The sequence below is a fragment of the Panthera onca genome, chromosome B1 (assembly GCF_046562875.1).
Source record: "Panthera onca isolate mPanOnc1 chromosome B1, mPanOnc1 haplotype 2, whole genome shotgun sequence".
Classification (NCBI taxonomy): Eukaryota; Metazoa; Chordata; class Mammalia; order Carnivora; family Felidae; genus Panthera; species Panthera onca.
In genome coordinates, this window is record NC_138342.1 from 849,434 (window position 1) to 874,204 (window position 24,771).

Consider the following 24,771-nt stretch of genomic DNA (forward strand, 5'->3'; position numbering starts at 1 on the left):
TCTGCGCTCTTGTTAATTGGCCTATCTGACTCTTTACTTTTTATGCTGCTCATCTGCTCATTACCACAGCCATTTAATTCAATTAGCACCTTAATTAGAGGAACAGTCTTGTCCAATGTCGGGCCTTGTCAGGGAGCCGGCTTGATGAACAGACAGGCGCCACCGGCCCTGGGAGGCGCCGGAGGCCCGGGCGGGGGTGGGAGGGGTGCTGCCTGTGGGGTGCGGCCGGGCCGTCCAGGACCCCTCCACCCTCCGAGGCCCGGGGCCAGGAGGCACCAGAGGAATTTCTCCCCCCAGCCCCCCCAGTCCCCCTCCCACAACCATGACCTTCCCGCGTCCCTGCAGGTCTGCCCCTCCGGCCCAACTCCCCCAGGACCAGCCCCCGCGAGCCGCACAGGCTGGACGCAGCCCCGGCCGGCGTGTCCAGGCTGGGTTTTGTTTTGTGCCACTCTATTGAAATCGCTATTCCCTGACTATTAATTCTCCTAATTAGAATTAAATGAAGCATGCTAAATTGCTAGATTAACCAATAATTAAGCAGCCACCGCACTAAAACTGAATACCCCGGTGGCCCGCCGCCCCCCCTCCCCCCCGCCTCCGTGCACCAGGGGCCGGGCCGCGCCAGCCAGAGGGCAGGGGGAGAGCCTAGGGGACTCTGCCCAGACGCAGAGTGGCAGGACGGGCCACCACAGCCCTCGCCCGGCCCCTCCCCGAACGGCAGCCAGTGACCCTGCAGGCAGAGTGGGTGACCGCGAGGGTGTGTCCCGGTGGGTGCCTGGGGTGCGACATGGTGAGGGCTGTGTGCTCACGGAGGTGGGGTGCGTGGGGCTGGTGTGGAAGTGTGGGAGGCGGGAGCAGGCTGTGGGGTGTGTCTCCACATGCAGGGGTGCATGTGTCAGCAGGAGAGCGGCTGCACATATGTGCAGCGGTGTGGGTGGGACGGACGCATGTGTGTGAATGCGCACTCGTGTGCATACGGGGCCACACACGTGTGAAGGTGTGTAAAGGTGTGGGTGGACATCGGTGTGCGTGTGACGGGGCACAGCTCGAAGCCCCTGAGGAACCCTCCTGGGGTTCCAGGTGCGGGGCCCCTCGGGGTGATGCCCCCACCCCAGCACCACGGGTCCAGGTGACATAACGGCTCAGGTGGAAACCAGGGAGTTGGGGCTGGGGCTCCGGGAAAACCCGGAGGAGAGGGGCGTTCCTGGGGGCGAGATCGCACAAGAGCAGGAGGAGTCACGGACCTGCCCGGGAACGCTGCGCCCCGGGGGAGAGCGCCCGGCCCACACACGCGGGCCTGGGAGGTCAGGACCCCAAGCCAAACCCCTCGGCAGATGAGGCCAAAAAACCGGGCACAGACAGGTAAGGAAGGTGCCAAAGCCACGCCCCCTCGTCCCCCGTCCCACCCAACCAGAAGGAAGGAAGCAGGACGGAGGAGGGAGGGGGAGGGGGAGGAGGGAGAAGAAGGGGGGAGGGAGCGGAAGAGAGCAGAAGGAGGGCCGGGGATTGGGAGGCTCTCCCGCCCCCCCACAGCCGGCGCACCAGCAGGTGCCGGGTACCCAATACCCCGTGAGCACTCCTGCCCCTCCCACCGGGACCGGGTCCCCACCCGCCGCCGCCCCTACCCACTGCGGCCCCCGTTCCCTCGACCTCCCCCCTCGCCCCGCCCGCCAGGGGTCGGGGTGTCTCCCCCGCCCCCGCCCCTCCTCCTGCGAACGCTTCTGCGCGGGGCGCCCCGCGCGGAACCCCGGCGGGGGAGAGGCTGCCCCCACGAGGCTCCGTGGTCGAGACCCCAGACCTCACGCCCCCAGGAGCGCCTAGAGCCGACCGCCCGCGTCTACAGGGAGCCCCCTGGTGGCCGCACTGGAACTTTCAAGGCGCCGCGGCCCGCGCCCCTTCAGGAGCCCCCTCCCCACCCCAGCGCCTCAGGGCCGCCCGGCCCACCCAGCGGTCGGGGACAGCGCGGCCACCCTTAGGGCCAAGCCCCCGCCTCGGCGCCCCCAGCCTCTGTGCGCAAAGCCAGGGTCACGGGTGGGGGCCGCTGCCGTAGCCACTCGCACATCTGGATGACTGCTCGCACTGACCAGCTGCGGGACCTCAGGCGGGTCCTCGAGTTCCCCGTGCCTCAGTTTCCCCATCTGAGAGGCAGGAATGAGCTAATCCTCAGAGCGCCTGGAGCCCGGGCTCCGAGGAAGCCTGCCCCACACTCACCTGGTGTGAGCACGGGGCGGGGCCCGGTGCGCCTGCGGGCCAGGGGGGTGGGACGTCCCAGCAAACCGGCCTCGGGGCCACCCGTGCAGATCCCCCGCTTCCCGTGGGCTCGGCCCCCTCCCGCAGGTCTGTCTGCACCGGGGACATCCATCCCTCCAGGCAGCCGGCATCATATCAGGGGCCTCGAGGCTGTAAACTTCCTCATAACAGCCTCGCTGCTGCAGCCGGAAGATATTGACTCGAGGAGAAACAATGGCACGAATAAAATAAAAATAAAAAAGTTAATTATCCTTTGTGTTTGTAATTTAATTAAAGCTGCAGTAAAGTTTTACTGTTTTTCCAGGTGATGATGTTTAGAGCCCCGAGAAGCTATTTGTGCCGGCGAGATTAAAGCGCATTTTAAAACGCCCCCCCAGTACTTTCACATTTGTTGATAGATTTTTAAATTAAACTTTAAATTGTAATCTAAATTACCTCCAACAATTCATGGTCCCTGTAATGAACTCCCACCGTTCCCGCTGTCATCCGTCGATGATGGAGTGTGAATGGGGTTCCCGCGGCCGCTGCGCCAGCTGAAACCAGACCCAATCCGCGGGAGGCCGCGCCCTGGGCAGCCGGGCCCACCTCGCGGAGCAGGCCTGTCCCCGCCGGGTGAGGAGGCCCCTGCCCCTGCTCCAGGGACCCTCGACCCCCACACCCCCCACCAGGCCTCCTGGGCAGGGAGAGGACATGCATCAGGCAGAAGCTTCCAGAAGCCCACGGGCCTCCCATGTGGCCAGGAAAGGGCTCTCGAAGCTGAGAGGGGAGCCCAGCGCCGGGACCCGAGGCCGGGCAGCACAACAGGATGGAGAGAAAGCGTCCCTGAGCCCGGAGACCCCCCGCCCGCCTCTGCACCCCGTCTTTGTACGCCGTGCTCAGACCTGACTGGAGGTGCTAATGAGACACAAAATCAAGTCCGTGTTTTTATTTTCTCTGGACATGTGCTCAGCTTGGCCGGTGCATGAAGTTAGCCAGCTTTCCGTCCCGTGTGGTCCTGCGGCTTCTTTAGCCATTAGTGACACCCCACGGGCCTTCCGTGTGTGTTTGCTCCCCAAACGGGCGAGGTGCCCTTCATCAGCACCGCGGACGGACCACTGGAAGGTAACGTGGGGAAGCGGCCGACCCTTCGGCAGCCCCGGACACGACCCGAGAGCGGTAAGACAGGCTGCTCTCACGGACTATTCTAGTGTTTAGGATTTAGTCCACGCAAGCGGCATCCCTGCTATGGGGGCAGGGCCTGCAGGCGGATGATGCTTCCAGAAGGCACCGTGACAGTGTGACTGGAAGGTGACAATTGCCTGGTGCTCTCAACGCACGCTGGGATGACTAGACTAGAGGGGCTGCAGCTCCCAGGGCACCACGGCACACCCTGTAGTGGTCAAGGTCCTCCGGAGGTACAGAACCCCCCAAGGAGGTGCAGGGGGTAGGGGGTGGGGGGCAGAGGTGGGGTGGGGCTGGGGGTAGGGGAGGGACAAGGGAGTGGGGCTGGGGTGGGAGTGGGTGCAGGAAGCAGGATTCCCTTTTCCTCAGAAGTCTTTCTTTAAGGTCTTCAACTGATTGGATGCGGCCCACCCAGGGTATGTCAGGAAAACTGCTTCACTCAAAGTCCACTGATTTAAATTGTTAACCTCATCTAATGATACCTTCAGCATGGCCTCCAGACTGGCTTTTGACTGAACAGCTGGGCACCGCCACCTGGCCAAGTGAGCACATAAAATTAACCATCACAAAGTCTACGTCATTTGCCCGGGCCGCCCTCACAAAAGCCCACGGGCTGGGGCCTTACACGACGGACGTTTCGTTCTCACAGTTCTGGAGGCTGGAAGTCTGAGGTCAAGGTGGCTGCCTGCAGACGGCCACCTTCTCGCTGTGTCCTCACAGAGGACAGAGACACCTGTCCCCCCTCCCCCACATCTGTGAGGACACCCGTGCCATCTCGGGGCCCCACCCTCATGACCTCATCTAACCTCATCCCCCCAAAGGCCCCCCTCCTCCACATAGGGGCTTGGGGGACACAAACATCTGGTCTGTAGCAGATCCTTGAACTAATTTCAGTAACTGAGTCACCGAGCCCGTGGGGAAGAGGTCGGACCTCGGGGCTCCACGGAGGGAAACAGACACAGGCTACCCAGGCTTCTGAGCACTAGTCACACAGCTCAGCCTGAAACCCACCCAGAGCCCGGCGGTGTGCGCCCCCACCTGACCGCCCCGGCCCTCCTCTCCTCTGCACAGAGTACCAGCAACGGGTCTGTGCCCAAGTCTGGATCTGCTCTAACACCCGTCCGTGGCCCTCGAGAACCATGGCGAATGTTCTTCTGTCCAAAACCACAAAAGCCCCAGAGGCAGGTTCTTCAGAGCAGGGGACACGGAGGGTCTCTGTGCTGCCCCCCACACCTGGACACTGAGGCTGAGAGCCGGTGGCCACGTTCATGTTGATCTTCCGGAGACGTCGTGCTGTTTCTAGACGCCCGAGCATTTGTGTCTTGCAGACAAACCACCACCACTGTCAGGGAGGCTGCTGGTTTGGGGAAGAACCCCTCCCTCCCTCTCAGTCTTCTTTCTTTCTGGAAACCTTTGCTGAACACGTGTCCTGGGCCAGGCCCGAGCTGGGCCCCGGGGTCCCAGAGAGGCCTCAGAAGGCCCATCCTTCTCTGGCTGGCCACCCCTAGGAGAGCTCCGGCTGGTCCAGGCAGCCCTGGGCGCTGTCCCTGTAGGAGGAAGCGTCTGTACCTGACCCTGACTCTGACCCAGAGGCAAAAGCTGGGCCAGTCGCCAGACCCCTCAGCCAGAGAGGAGACTCAAGACGGTCAGCGTCCAGACGAAGCAAAGAGGGTGGGCAGGGTTCCCAGGGCCAGGAGGCATTGGGAGGGCTTCCTGGAGGAGGCAGACCGGAGCTGGTTAGGTGGCAGATTCGGAGGGCTTCCTGACAAAGGGAGACATGTTTTCCGGGGCCCAGGGTCAACAGTGACTGCGCACCCCTCGTGCCCAGGGGCAGTTCTGGGTCCTGGGATTGCGCTCTGTGCTTGGGGAGCTAGGAGTCCAGTGAGGAGAGAAACAACTAGACCAGCGGAGTGATACCTTCGAAGTGAAACCACCTGAGGGAGTGACTCCCTGCGAAGAGAGATTAAGGGGGAAGGGCTGTTGGAAAATGCAATCACAGAGGGCTTCCTGGAGGAGGAGGAGGAGGCAGCAGAGGCCAAAACTAACACGAGCACTAAGGAAGGCAGCATAGTCTTGCTCAGAGCCGTGGGCACAGGATGTGCACTGAGCTGCACACGGCTGCACAGTCCACTCCGGGGGTCCTCACCCGGATCCACGCCCTCGGTGGGGGGGGGGGGGGCAGCCACAGCAGGTGTCCCCAGTCCTCCCTTTCAGGCAACGGACAGCTGGTTATTGGGCCTCAGCGTCCCTGCCCCATCCTCCAGGGGCCCTCATCCAGGAGGGTTGCCCCCCTCCCCAGCCTCCCTGCTGCCTTGGAGTGACCCCTCAGGGCCCACAGCTGCTCCCACGCCATCAGGACCCCTCCCCAGCCCTGCCCCTGCCCCAGGACCAGCGAGGCTGGCACACAACGGGTGCCCGATGTTTGCACTCCAAAGGAGTGACGATCGGTGAGGAGATGCTCCTGTAGTTAAAATGCCACTGAGGGTTTGGGGTTTGTTGGAAGACCCTCGTTCATGGAAACGTCCCACTGAGGCAGCCATGGTCTGGCAGGCACGGTGCCCTGCGGGTGGGACCGGAGCTCACCGCGGCACCCGGGGTGGCGGCACCTGGCTGCCAGTCCAGTGGGCAGGGCGGATGCTGTGTTCGCCGCTCACACTAGCTTCCACCCTGGGCACCTGACCTTGGCCCCAGAGAGTCGCTTCCCCAAGGTCGCGCCCTGCCCGAGCAGCCAGTCCCGGCTACGAGTCCCTGAGGGCTGCAAAGGGCCCTTGTCTCCAGGGCGGGGGAACCTGCAGCCTCTACGGAGACCCCGTTACCACCCAGCTCTCGCCTCGCCGCCCCTACCTCCATCACCGCCACCACGGATGTCGAGCCCCAGAGCCTCCCTGGTGAGCATCCCACACGCTCACCCCGTCTCAGACTCCCACCAGGCTCCGGGCTGTCACGGGAGAGGCCACAGCAGGAACGGGCTCCCTGACAGCAACGGGCACCAGGATCCCGAATAACAGAGGCCAGAGGGGCCCTCGTGAGCCCTCGGAGTGAGGCGGGAGCGAGTCACAGTGATGGGCAAGTTTGGGGGCAGAAGCTGCTGGCAGAGGGCTCCGGAGAGGCTGTCAGAACACGGGGTCCCCTGGGGACACAAAGGTGTTGTTCAGTGCGTGCAATCACGATGAATCAAGGCTGGGCGGTCAGGAGGCCGGCGACCCCTCCGGTAAAGGCCAGGGTCCCTTGTGCGGCGTCTGGACCTGAGACATCCTTCGGGTGTGACCAGTGGCTAAGGGGAGGCCGGTCCCCGGGAGGAAGGGTCTCCACACTGCGGCTAATGTGTCCTAAACCCCATCCCTCCTACAGCCCCTCGGGAAATCACACACCGGGCAGCACGCGGACACAAAGTGCAGGTGGTACGGTCACCACGGTGCCTGTGGAGCAGGTGACACGTGGGGCCGGACGAACACTGGTCCCCGCAGGCCGCAGGGCTTGCCCCCCACCCCCCGCCCCGTGTGCGTGCGTCCCGCTCAGGCATCTGATTCCTCCCCGTCCGACTCGCTGGCAGGATGTCGGCAGCAGAGGGGGCCACGCGCTGCTTCCTGGGACGGCGGGACGGCCGCCGTCAGCGTGACGCGAAGCGTAGGACGAGGACGACACGGCCCGTGCACGGGTCCCTCCGGCCCACTCAGGTAAAAGCAGACCGCTTCCCGGCAGACGGGGCTGGAGAGCAGGCAGGCACCCGCGGATCGGGGTCACGATAGTCCCCGGACGGCGGCTTCTGCACAGGCCCCGCTGCCGGTTAAACGGGGGGCCTGACGGGGACCACCACCCTGGTCCTTTGTGCCTGGGGGAGGAGCACGTCTCTGCAGCTCCCCAGGGATGCGGTCCTGCCTTGGTTTACCGCCTTGGTGGGGAGGGGAGGCCGCAGGGGCCTCTGCTTAGTGCCCCGCCACTGCCCTTGCCCCATGGGCACAGCCCCCGGGGGCTTTCTGCCAGTCGTGACCGTCTTTTCCGGTCGTGCGCCGAGAACTGGGTCCACAGACCACCTGTGAGGGGCCCGGCCTGCCCACAACTTTGCGGGTGGGCCAGGTGGCACCTGTGGTCGCTGGGGACCAGCGGCAGCTCCGAGTGGACTTCTGTCATCTACGCCCACAACCCCCCCCCCCCGCCCGAGGTCTGGGGATGCTTCCTTCCTTCGGCGCGGTCGCCGGGGAGCGGCCCCATGTCCCTGGTGGAAAGCTCGGAGGAAGGAGGGCGCCCCCGTGGCCCCGTGGGGGCCTCCTCCTCCGGCCGACGCCACCTCCCCGCGGGCCCGGGGCTCCGGCCCGTGGGCTACAGCAGGCTTCCGGCTGGCTGGCCTAGTGTGTCCTCGCTCTCCCCAGCCAGCACGGCTCCAGCAGGCCACCCGCGCCTCGTTCCGAGCTCCTCTGCAGGAAGTCCCTGCCACCGGCCGTGGCCGACGTGCCCACCTGCCTCTGACGTGCGGTCGGCGGCCTGGCCTCCGCATCCTGGGGTCCCATCACCCCCACTGAAACCAGAGAGGGCGCCGCAGTAGCCCCGGGCCCACACGCTGGCGGTCCCTGCACCCTCCCTGCTTCTGTTCAGGACAGGTAGGACTTCCCTGAGCGCGTCTCGGGGTCACAGGCCCCCAGCGGCCTCCTGAGCTTCCTTGGGACCACACCCGAGTGCAAGACGCTCCCACCCCGGCAGCTGCCTTCACGGGACTCAGACCGGGCTGTGGCCCAGCAGCTTCCCAGCGCCGCCCGGCGTGGGGTCGTGAGAGGAGGCAGTCGGCCTGCCCCGAGGACCGAGGTGGGAGCGGGGTTCGCGGGGTCCACAGGGAGGCCGGGCCCCTGCAGGGAAGGCAGCCGGAGGACCTAACCGTTAGAGCCTAGGGCTCCAGAGACGCTGGGCTGGTCGGCCAAGGCACGACCGTTAATCAGAAGGCAGGGCTTTGGGGCGCCTGGGTGGCACAGTCGGTTAAGCGTCCGACTTCAGCCAGGTCACGATCTCGCGGTCCGTGAGTTCGAGCCCCGCGTCGGGCTCTGGGCTGATGGCTCGGAGCCTGGAGCCTGTTTCCGATTCTGTGTCTCCCTCTCTCTCTGCCCCTCCCCCGTTCATGCTCTGTCTCTCTCTGTCCCAAAAATAAAAAAAAAAACGTTGGAAAAAAAAAAAAAAAGAAGGCAGGGCTTGGTAGGAGGGCCCGGGACCCCCCAAACGTGGAGGGGACAGTGGATGTGGCTCTGCAGACCCCCTGAGCCTCCGGGCTTGCAGACCCAGCCCACAGAAGCTGTGCTCACAGGAGCTGGCGCTCGTGGTGTTGAATACCAGGCAGAGGCCGCCCCCGCCCCCCTGCTGCAAGAGATCCCTCGGGGTCTCCCAGCGGCCAGGACCCAGGACCCAGGACCAGAGTCTGCGCTAAGTCCCAGCTGGGCGGTCAGGCCCGGGAGGGGCCCGAAGGCCCTCGAGGAGGGCTGCCCTTGGGACTAGATCAGTAGGGCCTTCGCTCGAGGGACCAGACTGGGGGAGCAAAAACGCGTTGACCTGGGGCTCTTTCTTGGTGCGGGACTTAACATCCCGGCGAGGACCCAGGGGATGGGACAGACTTGCCACAAGAGTGGCTCTCAGGAGCCCGGACGAGCGATGGTCAACTCAGCAATGTGGCAATGCCCGGGTGTCCTGGGCGATGGCTGAGGAAGGGGTGAAGACGTACCGTGTGGGTCCAGAGACCGCCAGGATCCTGCCCACAGGAGGCCCGGGGCACAGCCTGTCACCGTGGCCGGGTCGTCGGGAATTGGGGGAGGGGACCAACAGCAGGAGAAGGGGGAAGGGCAGGGTGTCCCCGGCAGGGGGAGGGAAAGGGGAGGACGGACAGAACAGTTTCGTGGGTTCTGTGCAGGGGGTCCTGCGTGCCCCCCATGGGCGCCACACTCACCCCTCCGTGTTTGGTCCGAGGCGAGCCGAACAGCGCCCAGCAAGCTCTCTGGACGGATTCTTTCATTTCATCCACACTCGCCCCGGACACCCGTGTCTACCTCCTGCCGCGACGCAGGCCAGGAAGTGAGGCCCAGGGAGCAGGCTCGTGGCCGCGGGGGCGGGATTCCATTTGGTGACCCTTGTGCCACGCTGCCCCATGACCTCTGCGCTGGCGGTCTGTGGGATCACATCAGATGACGCGGTGGGCCGTCAGCTTGCAGCCGGGAGCGTGGACCCCCGGGCCAGGTCGGCTGCACTGTTTTGCTGGCCCTGGGGCGGACCCCGCTCGCTTCCACAGCCTGCTGCCGGGTTGCCGACGGAGGACCCCGCGGCCGGGCCGGGGCCCTCCCCTCCCGACATCCTGGCGCAGACTTGGAACAGCGCAGTTATCAAACTTTTGCTTTTCTGGCACGCGGACTTGTTTTGGCTGGAGTCCTCTGGTTGCGGGAGGCGAACCTGCCGTTCGCCGTCTCTCAGGTTCATGCCTCCCATCCACTTTTCGTTAGGAGCCCTCGTCCTTTTCAAGCTGACCTTCAGCGGTTTCCTGTAGTACAGCCTATGAAGCCCTCGCTACGTTCAGACGTTGCAAATGTCGTCTGTTAGCCTGGCGCCCACGTGCTAACACGGTCTATTGAATCCTTTATGGGGCAGATCCTTCGTTCCATCACTTTCACACCTTATGATTTTTTATTTTGGAGTCTTAGGAGGTCCTGTCCTACGCAAGGCGTCCTATTAGCCTACAGTTTTACTATCTACATTTAGGTTTCCCTTCGTATATGGTGTGAGGTAGGGAATCCTACTTTCTGTTTTCCCCCTATTATTTGTTCCAGTTCCTATTTTTTTAAGTAGGCTCTATGCCCAGTATGGGGTTTGAACTGACGACCCCGAGATCAGGAATCATATGCTTTCAGACCGAGCTGACTGGGGGCCCCTCCAGCGGATGCATTACAAGCTGTCCCATCATGTAGCAGCTTAAGGCAAGCATCTTCTTTTGCCCACGTTTTTGAGTTTTGGGAATTGGGGAAGGGCTCTGCAGGATGTGTCTCTTAGGGGCTCTCACGCAGTCACTCAGCTGGGGCACAAGGCCAGGCTGGCCACTCACGTGGCTGTCTGTGCATTGTTGAGGGTAGACAGACTTCTTGCCTCATGCTTGGCTGGCCTCAGAGAGGGTGTCCCGAGAGAACCAGGCAGGGGCCGCATGGTCTCCTCTGACCTAGCCCAGGACGTCTGTACCTCATTTATTTCATCCTGTTGATTACAAGCAAGTGACAAAGATCAGTCCAGGTTCAAGAGGAGGAGACATAGACACCACCTCTTAGTGGGGGGATGTCAAAGTATTGCAGACCTGCTTTGAAAAAATACTATTCATTTTAGGGCACCTGGGTGGAGTAGGTTAAGCATCTGACTTTGGCTCAGGTCATGATCTCGCGGTTCTGTGAGCTCGAGCCCCACATGGGGCTCTCTGCTGTCAATGTGGAGCCTGCTTTCGATCCTCAGTCTCCTCTCTGCCCCTTCCTAGTCACGTATGGTCTCTCTCTCTCAAAAGTAAACACTAAAAGATAAAATGAAATAAAAAATCCTCTTTCCAAAGATTTCCTATATCACCTCTCTGGTATGTCAAGTGGGCACAGATACATGGATTTGTTTGGGGAAATCTGTATTTAGGATTTTGTTTGTTTGTTTTTATTTATCTGTTCCAGTGCCGCTGCCATTGGGTTTTTCTCCCTGTGTCTTGGGGGCATATTTTAATAACCGTAGGGAAGTCTACTCTCCGTTAATTCTTGCTTTTCAAAAATGTCTAAGAAGTTCTCTAATCCATTACATTTTTCAAAATCTTTGATTTAAATCATATTGAATGGATGGGTTAACTCGGGGAACACCGGCATCTTTACGATGCAAAGCCAGCCGTCCACAAACACAATGTAGCTTTTGTTTCTCTCATGCCTTTTTGGTGAATGTGAGGCTTCCAATTTTCTGCACAAGGACCTTGTGCACTCTTCGTGAGGTTAACGCCTAGGTACTTTATTGTTTTCATGTCGTTGTAGTGGTTCCTTGCTGTTTATATTTTCCACCCATATGTAGCTGGTTCAGAGGAGCTCTGTAAGATAATCATGGTGGTTTTACAAATATGGCCCCAGATACTTTGATACTCTTCCCCTCAAGAAGCGGAGGCTGATCCCCCTGCGTCTGATTGTCAGTGGTACTTAGCGATTCACTTAAGACTAGAATATGGTGGACGTGGCCGACGACCTCTGAGGGCAGGTCACAGAGGCACTGTAGCACCCACCCTCAGGTCACCCACTTTGGGGAAGGCTGGCTGCCATGTCATTTAGATGCTCACATAGCCATATGGACAGGTCAACACAGTCAGGAAGCGAAAGTTCCTGCCAAGGCCAGCAGAGCTAAGGACTTCAAATGGGTGAGCCATCCCGGAAAGGCGTGCTCCAGCCCCAGTCAGGCCTTCAGATGATGCGGCCACAGCAACGTTTGGTCTCCACTTCGTGACGGTCTCGGAAACGGAACCACCCAACTAGGCTGCCGCCAGGTCCCTGACCCCCAGAAGTCATGAGACTTTGATGTTTATCGTTTTAAGCTGCTGAGTTTTGTGGCAATTTGTTGCACCGCCGTGGACAACGTGTCACGTCCGCTGGCTTGGCTACAGGCTCTCACCGGTTCCAGTGACCTACTGTGGGTTCTGTTGGATTTTCTATGTGGTAATCATATCGCCTGCACCTAATAGGGTTTTTCCCTCCCTTTCCAAGCAAATAGCCTCCTGTTTTTCTTATTTCATTCTTCTTGGTGACTAGTTCAAGTCATAGAAATGTTAAGTCCTTATCACATGTATGTGTATATATATGAGAGATTAACATTTTTTTAAAGTTCATTTATTTTAGAGAGAGAGAGCGACAGCGTGAGCAGGAGAGGGAGACACAGCATCCAAAACAGGCTCCAGGCTCTGAACTGTCAGCACAGAGCCCGACGCGGGGCTCAAACCCACAAACCGCGCGATCACGACCTGAGCCGAAGTCGGATGCTCAACCCACTGAGCCACCCAGGCGGCCCTATAAGAGATTTATTATAGGGAATTGTCTCACGTAATTACGGAAACTGAGAGGTCCCGAGACCTGCAGTCGGCAAGCTGGAGACCCAGGAGAACCAGCGTATCGCTCTGGTCCAAGCCTCGAGGCCTGAGGACCAGGACGGCCAACTCTGGACAGCTCCAAGGTACGACAGGTTTCTAGTTTGAGTCTGAAGGCCAGAAAAGACTGATGTCCCAGCCCAGACAGTCAGGCAGGAGGGGTTTCCGCTTACTCAGCCTTCTTGTTCTACTCAGGCCTTCAACTGATTGGCTGAGGCCCACCCACACTGGAGGAGGTGGGCGCGGGAGGGGACACAGCCTGCTTTACCCAGCCCACAGATTCAAATGTGAATCTCTTCCAGAAAAGCCCTCAGAGACACACCCACAATAACGTTCGGTCAGATGTCTGGGTCCCCCATGGCCCAGTCAGGTTGACACGTGTAATTAACCATCACAATGATCAATTTCTCTTTTTTGGGGGGGCGGTGGGGGAGAATCTATTCAGATTATCACATGATTCTTATCCTTTACTTCATTCAGAAGTAAATCACATTGACAGATTTTCTGATTTTGAGCCATCTTCACATTTCTGGAATAAGCCCATTTGATATACTTGATATACTTTTTCAAATAAAAATATTTTTTAAAATACATACTTGTGGTTGATATTACTCTATTTATGATCTTTTTTACTGAAAGGGCTGTGATTGTCTTCCTCCCCCCCCCCCCCCCCGATTCTGGAATAAGGGTATTGCTAACCCATAACATGAGCTGAGAGATTTTTCCATCTTCTGTCCTCTGGAAGAGTTTGCATAAGAAGTAATTTATCTTTCTTGAAAGTTAATGAGGAATTATTCATTTCCCAGTTCAGGTTCTTTAATGGATTTGGGTCTATTGAAGTTTTCTATTTATTTCGGTGTCAATTTTGGTATTTTTTATTTTTCCAGAAATTTACCCATTTTACCTAGGTTTCCTGGTTTTAGCTAGGTGTATCGCCATTCATAATTTGCCTTTAAAATTGTTGCAATTATTTTCCATTTTCCGTTCTGCATTTACTTGATTTGCTTCTTCTCTTTTTGTCATTGGACTTGCCAGGAGTCAGTTTTATTATATTTACAGAGACCAGTTTTAGCTGTAAATCTTTTCTAGTTTTTTAATGTTAAAGATGTTCTCTAGCTCGCTGATTTCTGCTCTGTCTTCTTATTTACATACATTCTTTAGTTGTTTTTAAAGCCTCCTAAGCTGGATGCTCAGCTCACTTCCTTTCGATCTTATTTTATTTTCTGATAAACATATTTAAAACCATAATTTTTCCGTAGGTACTGCTCTAAGTATATTCCACAACTCTTGACGTGTGCCGCTTTAAATATTTTATAATTACTTTATGATTTTTCTCTTAACCCAAAGGTTATTTAGTACTTGGGTTTTTTCCTTCTCAGATAGCTAGAGTCATTATTTTTGACTATGCTTTTGTTATTTATTTCTTTACATGACTGTCAGAGAATACATTCAGTATTATGCTGATTCTTTGAAACTCACTGCATTTTCTTTTGAGGCCGTAATGAGCGGTCTGACTCCAGTTTTTGATGTTTGATGCTGACAGTTTTTAAAAACAAGAACTGGTTTTGGGGTGCCAGGGTGGCTCAGTCGGTTGAGCGTCCAACTTCAGCTCAACTTCAGCTCAGGTCATGATCTTGCAGTTCCTGGGTTCGAGCCCCGCGTCGGGCTCCGTGCTGACGGCTGGGAGCCTGGAGCCTGCTTCGGGTTCTGCGTCTCCCTCTCTCTCTCTGCCCCTTCCTTGCTCACGCTCTGTGCTTCTCTCCTCAAAAATAAACAGTAAAAAAATTACAGAAAAAGATTATATCATTCAGTGCATGTATGTTTATGATCATCATATCTTCTTGACCTGTCGTTCCTTTGAATCAATGTCTCATATTCTTCTTTGTTCCTTATGATATTTTTGGCCTTAACTCTATGTTGTCTGACATTAGAATTGCTATTCCAAATTTCTTTCTGTATCTTTTTTCCATCTGTCAATTTTCTTTCTTTCTTTCTTTCTTTCTTTCTTTCTTTCTTTCTTTCCTTTCTTTTTCTTTCTTCTTCTCTTTCTTTCTTTTTCTTTCTTTCTTCCTACTTTATAACTCTCTGTATTTTCTGAAATTTCATAACCAGCATGTATTACTTTGTAATTAAGTTATTACCGCTTGTCAAATAAAAAATGGAGCGGCTCCTGGGTGGCTCAGTCAGTTAGTTGAACATCCAACTCTTGATTTCGGCTCAGGTCAGGGTCTTGTGAGATCAAGCCCCGTGTCAGGCTCTGTGCTAGGAGTGCAGAGCCTGCCCGGGATCCTCTCTTTCTGCCTCTCTCCGCCCCTCCCCTGCTCGTGCTCTCTCTCTCTCTCTCTAAAATAAATAACCTTTAAAAAAAATTAAAAATTAGGGGTGCCTGGGTGGCTCAGTTGGTTAAGCATCTGACTTTTGATTTCAGGTCAGGTCATGATCTCAAGGCCCTGGGGTCGAGCCCCACATTGGATTCACCTTTGGAGCAGGAAGCCTGCCTGGGATTCTTTCTGTCCCTCTCTTTCTGCCTCTCTCTCTCTGTGTGTCAAAATAAACAAACATTAAAATAAATAAATAAATAAATAATTGGAAAATAAGAAACGGACAGAAACAACCCGAGAGCACTGCGTGGTTCGTGCTTTTTCACACGGGCACCCGGGAGGGAACCCCGCTATTGAAGAAAACCGCGGTCTCGTCTCGCGAGACTCGGACGCTGTCGTGCGCCGGGTGTGGCCTGGTTGTGAGGGCGCGGCCTTCAGAGCTGGCCGGGGCGGCCTTGACGGAGCTGCGCCATCCAATGACAGAAATGCATCTACGTGCTAAACCTCAACACTGAGAAACTTTCAAAGCCGGAGTTTGGCAGACATCAGGTCCTTTCAAGACGCCAGGTCAGCACGTGGCACAGATGTTTCCCCGCCCACCTTCAGTTGACACGGGCCCCACATCCACGGGTGGCTTAGTCACAGCACCTGGATGCCCAGGCGGCAGCTGTGGGCTCTGGGGAACGACGGGGACCGCCCACCTGCCCACCTGCTCCGGCCCAGGGCCCCCCGGGGGCTCCTCGGAGTGCAGCAGGCCCGCGTCGCCGTGTCTGGTGGGATGGCTGCTGGCGGCCACGTGGCCACCCGCGGGCCACGTTTCACGTCCTAGCGATGCTGCTCTGGTCTGGACAAGTTTGCAGTAACGGCCCTTCGACCCGCATCCAGAAGACATCCCTGGCTGTCTTTCCGGAGGGGCCCCGACGTCTGCGATCTGCTTTCTGAAGGACAAGTTGCTTTCGACGCTGTCACTGCCGCTGCTCGGGGCTGCCTTCCACCTTTGTGCCTGCTCTGTCCCCTCTGAGCCCTTCCCTTTAAAACGTGTCCCATGAGCAAACTCTTGGGTCTCGGCTACACCGTGCCTCTCCTCGGATCCCTGGGTCTCACTCAGCTGCGTTTATGGCACTCGGTCCTTTAAGGCTGATCTATGCCGTCTAGCATGGTTTCAAATTCCCGCACTTGGTTTATTGTTTGCCTTTCTCCTTTCCGGCTTCCCCGGGGCCGCGAGGACCCTGCCTCTGCCCGCTCTCCACTCAGGCCAGCCCCTCTCTGGACACACGGGCCTCGGCCCGCAGGGCCTTTCGTCCGCCTGGAAAAGCCCGCCCTCCCCGCCCTCGCCAGGAACCGGGAGGCGAGAGACCACACCCCGCGACACGGTTCCTGCCCGGAACGCCAGCCGGGATGGGGGAGCTGCAGGGGAGGGCGGCCTCTGTCCGTGTCCCCCGCAGCTGCGCAGCCGAGGGCCTCCGTCCGTATTCTGGTGACCGAGCGAGCGAGCGAGCGGGTGGTTCCGCAGTCACGCTGGGCACACGGGCGGCTCTAAGGCCCTGCCCTCCCGACGGCACCTGCCAGCTGCGGGTCCGGGGTCCATCCCTGGTGGGAACAGCGTGAGCCCCTCCCCCTGCAGACGCGGTCGGGGAGGGGTCTCCACAGTAGAAGGAACCCACGTCCCTGGACCGGCACCGCAGCAGGGTGTGCAGGGGCCCCGCTTGTTGGCGAGTGGGGACGCTCGGCCCACCTCTGCCCGGCAGCCTGCCCCTGGGGCACAGAGCGGAAGAGAGGACTGCAGGAAGAGGGTTTGGCGGGAAAGCACGTGCTCAGGCCCGAAGCACTCGGTTGCCCCGGCCGTGGGCGCGGGCCCAGCACCACCCCTGGATGACAAATGCGTTTGCTGTGTTTAACGGGAGACGCTGCAGAGATCATTTCTATTTGTTTGTGTGGGGTTCGGTCCGCGCCGTGTGCGTGCGTATTAACGCAGCTCTCTGAGGGAGATAAACGGGAGGCTGAGCCCTGAAGCCACACGATACCATCGAGCTCCGCAGGGAAAAAATGCCGCTTAATAATCTCGGGAAGCTTTTCTAAATTAAGACCAAACAGATGACCCGTGGCATATCGCCTGCATCAGCCACGTCCAGCAGGCTGCTCCCATCCGTCTCCGCGGACTCAGAGGGAAGACGAGACAGCCCCACATCTCAGCCCCCACGTGGCCCAGGACGTGTCCGGCTGGAGCGCGGGGCCTGCCCACCACCCCCTCCCCGCCCCGGGAATTTGCCGGAGGGGAGGGTCCCGAGCAGGCCTGTCCCCGCGTGGAGTCCCCGCCCCCGGCCCGTCCGCCTGCCAGTTCTCTCTGTCGTGATGCTCACTCGGGGCTGGTCCTCAGGAGGCTCCGAGGCCACTTGGAAACTGCCAGGGGCCGTGGCGGTCCCCCCACCCCAGCACCTGCTCCCCTGGCCCTGTGCTAGGCCATGTTCCCGCGCCCCTGGGCCCAGCTCCGCTAGTGAGATCGGGCCAGCTGCAGGCCCCAGACAGTGTGGAAGCCATATGGAGCTGGCTGGCAGGTATGTGACAGCCACAGGTCGTCAGGAGTGCCCGGGGGTGGGGGCTCCACTGGGGGTCTGGGGGTCCCGGGCTGAGGTCAGGCTGCTGCCCGGGGCACTGGGCCTCGGGGCAGAATCCAGGCTCGGGGTCGGTGCCCCCGTGCCAGGCAGGCCTTTGGGTCGGTCTCTGCTCCGGGGTGCCCACGGGTATGCCGGTGTCACCGTCTGCCTCTCGGGGTGCCCCGGAGCCCCGACACACCTGCCTGTCTGTGCCCCCGACTTCACGGCACCCCATGGATGCCGTCTCCTCTTTCAGGCTCCATGAGCTTTGGACCCCAAAGCCAGGGCACCCCCCTCTTCAGCTTCCCGGGCTTCCCAGGCACTGTCCCCGCTCAGAGCCAGCAGGTGCCGCAGCGGGACTGACGCTGCGCCCGCGCACACTCCCACTGCCGGCTCTCGGCGTGGCGGTGGCAAAGCGGGAACCCAGCCCGGGGCCTCTGCTGGGGTGTCACTGAGCGCCCTGCCCGCCCAGCCCGGGGCCTCAAGGCGAGGTCGTGGCCTGAGGCACAGCTTGGCGGGTCCCCAACTTAAGCCCCTCCGGTGCACACAAAGGGTAAAATATTAGGCGGCTGGGGTCAGGGGACGCACAAAGAGAAGGCCCCAAAGCCCAGCCCCCCTCTCGCCCCAGGGGTCAGGCCACTGCCCTTGCTCTCCCAGGCCCTGGCCGGCCTCTGGCCTCGTGGAAGTGGCTCTTGGGGCAGGTTTGGGTATCGAGGCCCTTTCTTCCTTCCACCCCCGACGGGAGCCTGGTGGACCATTCGTTGTCCCACAGGCGCCATCTTGGGTTGGCACGAGGGGAAGGTTCTGGGGAACCAAGGACAGTCCACTCGCTGCCCACAGCCCAAAGTCCTGGGAGCACCTGAATGGGCACGGGCACCCGTGGGGCGGAGGGGCATCACCGAGGGCTCTCACAGCTGGGCGAGGTGGGCGGGGACACCACCGTCCCATCCTGGCTGTCACAACACCGTGGCCGCCTCTGTATCTCACAGGGGTTCCTGTGCCAGCGAGAGGCCCCACCTGGACCGGCCAGAGCAGGGAGGGGGTCGGGGGCCATGGGATCCCCTCCCCTGGTGCCTGGGCACGGAGCCCCATCAGCCCCACCTCTGCCCCAAGGATGCCCCCAGGCAGGCGGCCCTCACAGGTGGAGCCCGGCCACGGGCACCAGGCCCGGCCTTTCCGGGAAGAGACTCAGAACAGCTCGATACCCCATCCTCTGAAGCGCCCATCGCCCTAACGCGAAGTCCTGACGGATTCTGGGCGCAGACCCCAAAGGCTGCCACACGCCTGCCCTGGGACACCGTGGAGTCTCAGGCGTTTGCCACAAGAGGGCACAGAGGTGGCCTTCCTCACGGGACAGGTGGCCGTGAGCAGAGAAGCAGGTACTGGGCCAGCGGCCAGTGGTGCTGGGCCCATCCCACCTGGGTCAGCTCCCACTGAGGCCTCGTGCCATTCAGGGGTCGCCGGGCGCTTTGCAGCCCGCAACTTCAGGGCTCAGCAGGGGCACCCGCCCGCCCCACCTGCCCGCCCCACCTGCCCGTCAGCACGGCCTCCTCGCCCGCCCCAGGGACGGAAGCTGGTCTCGTGGCCAAGAGCTGGCACCTGCGGCCGGGCCAGGCGGGGGTGGGGGCCTGCACGGCGGCTGGGGAGGCCACACAGCGTGCCCCACCCCCCCCGGTGCAAGTCTCCACGGCGTGGGCAAGCTGGGGCCCCGGGGCTGCCCCTTGCCACCACACCCCACGCCCCGGCCTGGCTCCCCCTCGGTAGATCAATAGCTTTGGAAATCTGAAGAGAGCCCAAACAAAGAAGTAGGCTTGTAAGTACCCGGCTTGTATCAGCTGATAAATGGGCCCCTCTTTAAGGGACTTATCTCTTTAGGGCTCGTGGAATGAGGGATGGCGTCATTTGTCCTGTTGGCTCGTCTGGACCAGCCGAGCCGGATCTATTTAAAAGATAGTGCGATACTGTCGACAGCAATAGACAGGGTAATTGCAGAGCGACTGCCGGGGTATAAATTACACGGCTCTAAGTGGCGGAGTGGCCGCGGGAGAGTGGAGAAGTCCCTGACAATTTACTCGTCCCTCTGCCCCGCTGCCTGCTTATCACGGGCCAGCAGAAGAAACGCACTCCGGGTGAAAAAATTAAGTATTGATCAAATTAACAGTTTTTACTGATCTTTTTAAGGGAGGGAAGGAGCACAACAATTAAATTGAGAACACAAACGACGGGTCCGGATAACTCCTGACCCCAGCGTGGCAGAGTCTTCGACACCAACAAGCAGGAGATACAGTCTCGGCAGACCGCCGTCCACTCAAAATTTACGGACAGAGAGCTCCCAGCCGGCGATCGCGCGGTCACGCTGCAGCCGCGGGTCGGGGCGGCTGTGGGACGGCCCCCGCCTGTCCCCCAAAGACCAGCCGAGCCACATCCTGAGCCCCTCCCGGGCGGAGTCCCTCGTGCCCCACCCACCCCGGTTAAGGAGCCGGCAGCTGGGGACCCCTGCCGCAAGGCTGCAGAGGTGGGTAGGCAGACAAACGCAGGGGCCACAGCTCACAGCACAGCCTGGAAGGCTTCCTGGAGGCAGAGGTGGGCAGCCGGCCTAGAGGGGCAGACGGATGTTGTGGAGGGTGAGGGGAGGGAGGAAGGGGCTCAGCAGCCCTTGGGGGGCCCCGGGGGGCCCGTCATGGGTCAGAGGCTGACCACACCGCCTGCCAGACGGAGGGGCACATGGGGAGCGGGGGAGGGGCGGGTAGTGGAGACCGCTATGATCCTAACAGCTACTACTTCGGGGCTTTGTCTCTTTCTCCTCTCAAACTTCCCGAAATGCGGGCCTGTGACATCACAGTTCCGACCGGGGTTTCAGATCTGAAGGCTCACACCTGCTTTGTAAGCACTGTGCTGTCAGAGAGGCCTCCTTCCTTCCCCACGCCAGCTCCGGGTGAGGGACGCCCTGCCCAGCAGCACCCTCGGGGCACAGACGGGGCTTGTCCCCAGGGCAGAAGTGCCAGTGGGGCCACAGAACCCAGAACCGCTGGGGTCAGAGGGCAGGATAGGACACGTGGGGACCCGGGGGCCACAGAGAGACGGGAAGACGGACACAGGGCGCCTCTGCTTGTCGAAGGCCGAGGACAGGGTGTGCGGGGACAGCAGGCCCCAGCCACCAGCCCTCCTGGGCCAGGTGCAGGGGCCCTGGGTCTGTCTTTCCTCTGGTCGGTCGGCCCAGACCACCGCACAGCTGCCCCCTCCCTGGGGCCTTTGAAACGACGCACGTATTAAGTGGCCGTTGGGCAGGGAAGGGAAACGGCCCACCGGCGTAAACTCGTGCCATCGAACCCACAAGGCTGCTCAGGGCCCACCCGAGAACGTGGTCCCCACTCAACCCAGCCAGACCAGGAAGAGCCAAAAGGCCTCTCAGCGGGGCCCGGCTGTGATCTGCTCAGGCCCTTTGTCTCCTCCTCTCCCTTGACCCCTCGAAGGACAGCCCCAAACCAGCACCCGGGCTGCTCCTCTGGGCCACCCAGATGCTGACGGGGGCCCCTCAGGACTGGGTGGGGCCCGCGGGTCACCGTCAGGCCAGGCTGAGCACAGGACGGATGAGGGACAGAAGAGGGTGGCCGTCGGGCCTGAGGGGGCGTGTGGGGTCCCTGCCTCCGAGCCAGGCTAAGGACCCACACAGTGACAGCGGCACAAGGGGAGGGAAGACGCCGATGGCTCAGGGCCACCGCAGGCTACACCACAGACAGACGAACCCTTGGGCTGCCCGGTGAGGGGTGCGGCAGCGCCCCCAGGCTGGAGTCAGACCCTCGCCCGCCGCCCAGCTCCTCCCTCCAGTCATCCAGGCTGTGGCAGGCCCTTCCTGTCCCATACGAAGGTGTGGCATGGGGCGTGTCCCCCCTCAGCCTTGCAGGGCTGAGCCCTCTCCACGCCGCTCCCCCAGCTGGTCTGTATCACCCTCGCCGGGCCTCCCGCACTGGGAAAGGGTCCGGGACCCCCCCCCCCGCCCCCGACACACGGGAGGAAGCAGACGCTAGTGGGGGCGGGGAGGGGAGCCCCAAAGTCCCTTCCCTGTGGATCACAGCTGTGATCCCTGTGGGTAGTGCCCGAGCTCCCACCGGGCCACGCGCGGGCTGCAGCCACAGAGTCTCACACAGAAGCCGAGTGGAGGAAGATCTCCCTCCATGGGGTGCTGGGTGCCGGGTTCCAGGGGCCGGGTGCTGGCAGGCGGGGCCCCCCTGCATCTTTCCATCTTCAGTTTTTATTACACCTGCTGTACAACTTGTTTCTTGTTTTCTAAAACTTGTTTTTAATTAACTTTCTTTTGTGCTTTTAATTTCTCTATTTTTCTTTTATTCTAATTTTTTCGGGCTTCTGTCAGTTTAAGAGGTTTTTTTCCTTTATTTTATTTTACTTTAAATTTTATTTATTTGTTTTGAGAGACACAGAGACAGCACGAGCAGGGGAGGGGCAGCTTCCCACTGGGGGACACTCGGGTGTGGACGGCCACCGCATGCCCGTCACTCGCTGAAGTGTCCAGCTGTGCAGCCGAAGCTTCCGAAATGATACTTCTTTAAAAAGGACAGACAGGGGCGCCTGGGTGGCTCAGTCGGTTAAGCGTCCAACTTCGGCTCAGGTCACAATCTCGCGGTTTGTGAGTTCGAGTCCCGCGTCAGGCTCTGGGCCGATGGCTCTGAGCCTGGAGCCTGTTTCCGATTCTGTGTCTCCCTCTCTCTCTGCCCCTCCCCCGTTCATGCTCTGTCTCTCTCTGTCTCAAAAATAAATAAAAAACGTTAAAAAAATTAAAAAAAAAAAAAAAGGACAGAGAGAGACGGACGCAGAGATCGGCCACTCAGGGGCCGGGAAAGGCTTGTGCTGGGACCCATGCCCACAGCCGTCACCCCACTTTAATGAGGCTCAGACAGGAGACACCCCCCCCCCCGTAGTCTTGGGTGGGCCCGGCAGCTCCCCTGAGCACACCCCGCAGGCGCTGGAGGTCCAGCCCCCCTGGTGACACCAGCAGGCCGTCTGGGTCCTGTTGGGGTGTGGCTCTTGCCCCCCGCCCCTCCGCAGGGTCTCCCCACCACCGCCCCAGGGGTAGAGCAGCTTCCAAACGTCACTCCGGCCTCGGCTGAAACAGGCCGACCGATCAAACCTGGCCGGGGCCCTCTGCCAAGCGCCCAAGCACTGCCCCACAAGAGCCCGTCTGTCCCCTCCACAGGCCCCACCCCAAACACTAGCAGACGGGACCGGCTCTGTCCCCATGGCCGGGCAGAGGCCTGGAGGCCCTCGTGTGGCGGGGACCCACCAGGCGCCGCCCCCCCCCCCCCGAGACTCCCACCTGCCCACCGACCTGACCCCCGGCCCCTTTCTCAGAACTGGCCACACACAAACCGTGCCGTGCCCTCCGAGGGGGCAGGTCAGGGGAAGAGGCAGAAACGGCCGAACGTCCTTGGGGGCCGTCAACCCTCCGGGACATTTGCTCCTTGCAGAATGCAGTCCTCGAGCTTCAGAGGTGACGCGGCCGCGTGTGCCCGCCCGTCCCCGACAAAGGTGAGGGTGTTGGTGGAACGGGGGGAGTCGTGGCCGGCCCCCCGGCCCGGGTCCCCTGAGCCCTGGGACTGCGCCCGCCGTGCTCAGGCCATGGGCTCTGGGACACCGGTGCCGTGACTGTCACGCTGCACCCACGGACGACGGCTGGAAGGGTCACGGGGGGCGGCGGGGGGCCTGGACCCCCCCCCCCGCTCCCCGCTCTGGCCCTGACGCTCAGATGTCCTGTCCTCACACCTGAGGCTGGTCTGGAGCAAAGCACCCCCAAACCAGGAGGGCGAGAACAGAAACCTGGAAAAACACACGGAGCGAGGGGAGGGAGGGAGGCGCGGAAGGCGCCCTCGCGAGCGGCACGTCTCTCCGAGACAATTTTTAAGCGTGAAGAGTCCCTGCTGCCGGATCCTTCTGGAATGCCCCCTTCCTGCTCGGGTGCCTTTTCTCTGCATAGTAATGTGTCTTCAAAAAAACAAGAGCCGCTGATATATGTTACAAGGAGTGTATCTCTTTCACCGAGACAGAACATTTTAATTCCCCGACACCTTTTAGTGATTGCTTCAATTTCCGAAGATTTTGATAAAATCGTGCGGTTTAAGAGGCTGGGGACGGAGCGCCCGGCGCGGGCAGAGCGTAATGAAATGCTCCCGCCTCGTACTCTTCATGACACAGCCCAGCTCCGGGGGCTAATAAACGCCGCGTGATAAATGTTGGAGCCACGATTGTAAAAATATACTTGTAATTGAGTTAATATGCCTTAAAATACTGCCCATCAGTTATCTTTCTCTCTCCTCTCTGCGGCGTGCGCAGGGGTGCGTGTGGGTGCGGCGCTGCCTCTCCGTCCCACCCCCGTCCTGCTTCCCTCCACCCCTTCCCTGCCCGGCAGACCCTCCACGTCTGTGACCGGATCATCTGGGGGCGCTGGAGGAGGCGCTGGAGGGCAGACGCCGCCCCAAGCCCTGCCTGGCGCTCTGTGGGAGCCAGCGGGGTGGCAGGAGACAGGTGTCCTCAGGCGGGAGAGCTGGGTGCACAGTGGGGTCCGGGGAGAGGGCCTCCCTCACTCAGCCCCGACTCTGGGCTGTCCCAGAGACAGGCCCCGGGTGCCGACCAGCAAGGTGGTGGTGAGGTGGGGTGGGAGGGGCAGCCCAGGAGAGGGCAGGGCCGTGTGCCCGGGAGGCCTGGGCTCTGCCCCAGAGCAGGGTGAAGGGAGACACTGAGGCTGAACTGAGGGGCTCAGATGGGACCCCAGAAGGGACCCCAGTGACCCCGTGGAGGGTTACCAGGCCCAGCCCGGTCCTTGCACCTCCCTCGTTGCCTGCTCCTGTGTGCAGAGGTGAGTCACGAGACAGCGTTGTGTTCTCTACAGCAGCTGACAGCCAGGGACTCGCCCTCTGAGTTCCCAGTGCCCAGACCGTGGCCTGGCCCCATCAGTGTCCTATGCACGTTTGTGGACTCACCGATCGGATGGGCAGGTGGATGGACGGATGAAAGGGCAGATGGGTGGATAGATGGGTGGATGGACTGATAGATGGATAGATGAATGGATGAACAGATGGGCAGATGAACACACAGCCCGATGGATGGATAGTGGAGGGAGGGAAGAAGGGGCTGGATGGACAGATGAACAGATAGAAGGATGGAGGAAAGGATGGATGGACAGATGGGTGGGTGGATGGATGGATGGATGGACAGATGGGTGGGTGGATGGATGGATGGATGGATGGACAGATGGGTGGGTGGATGGATGGATGGATGGACAGATGGGTGGGTGGATGGATGGATGGATGGACAGATGGGTGGGTGGATG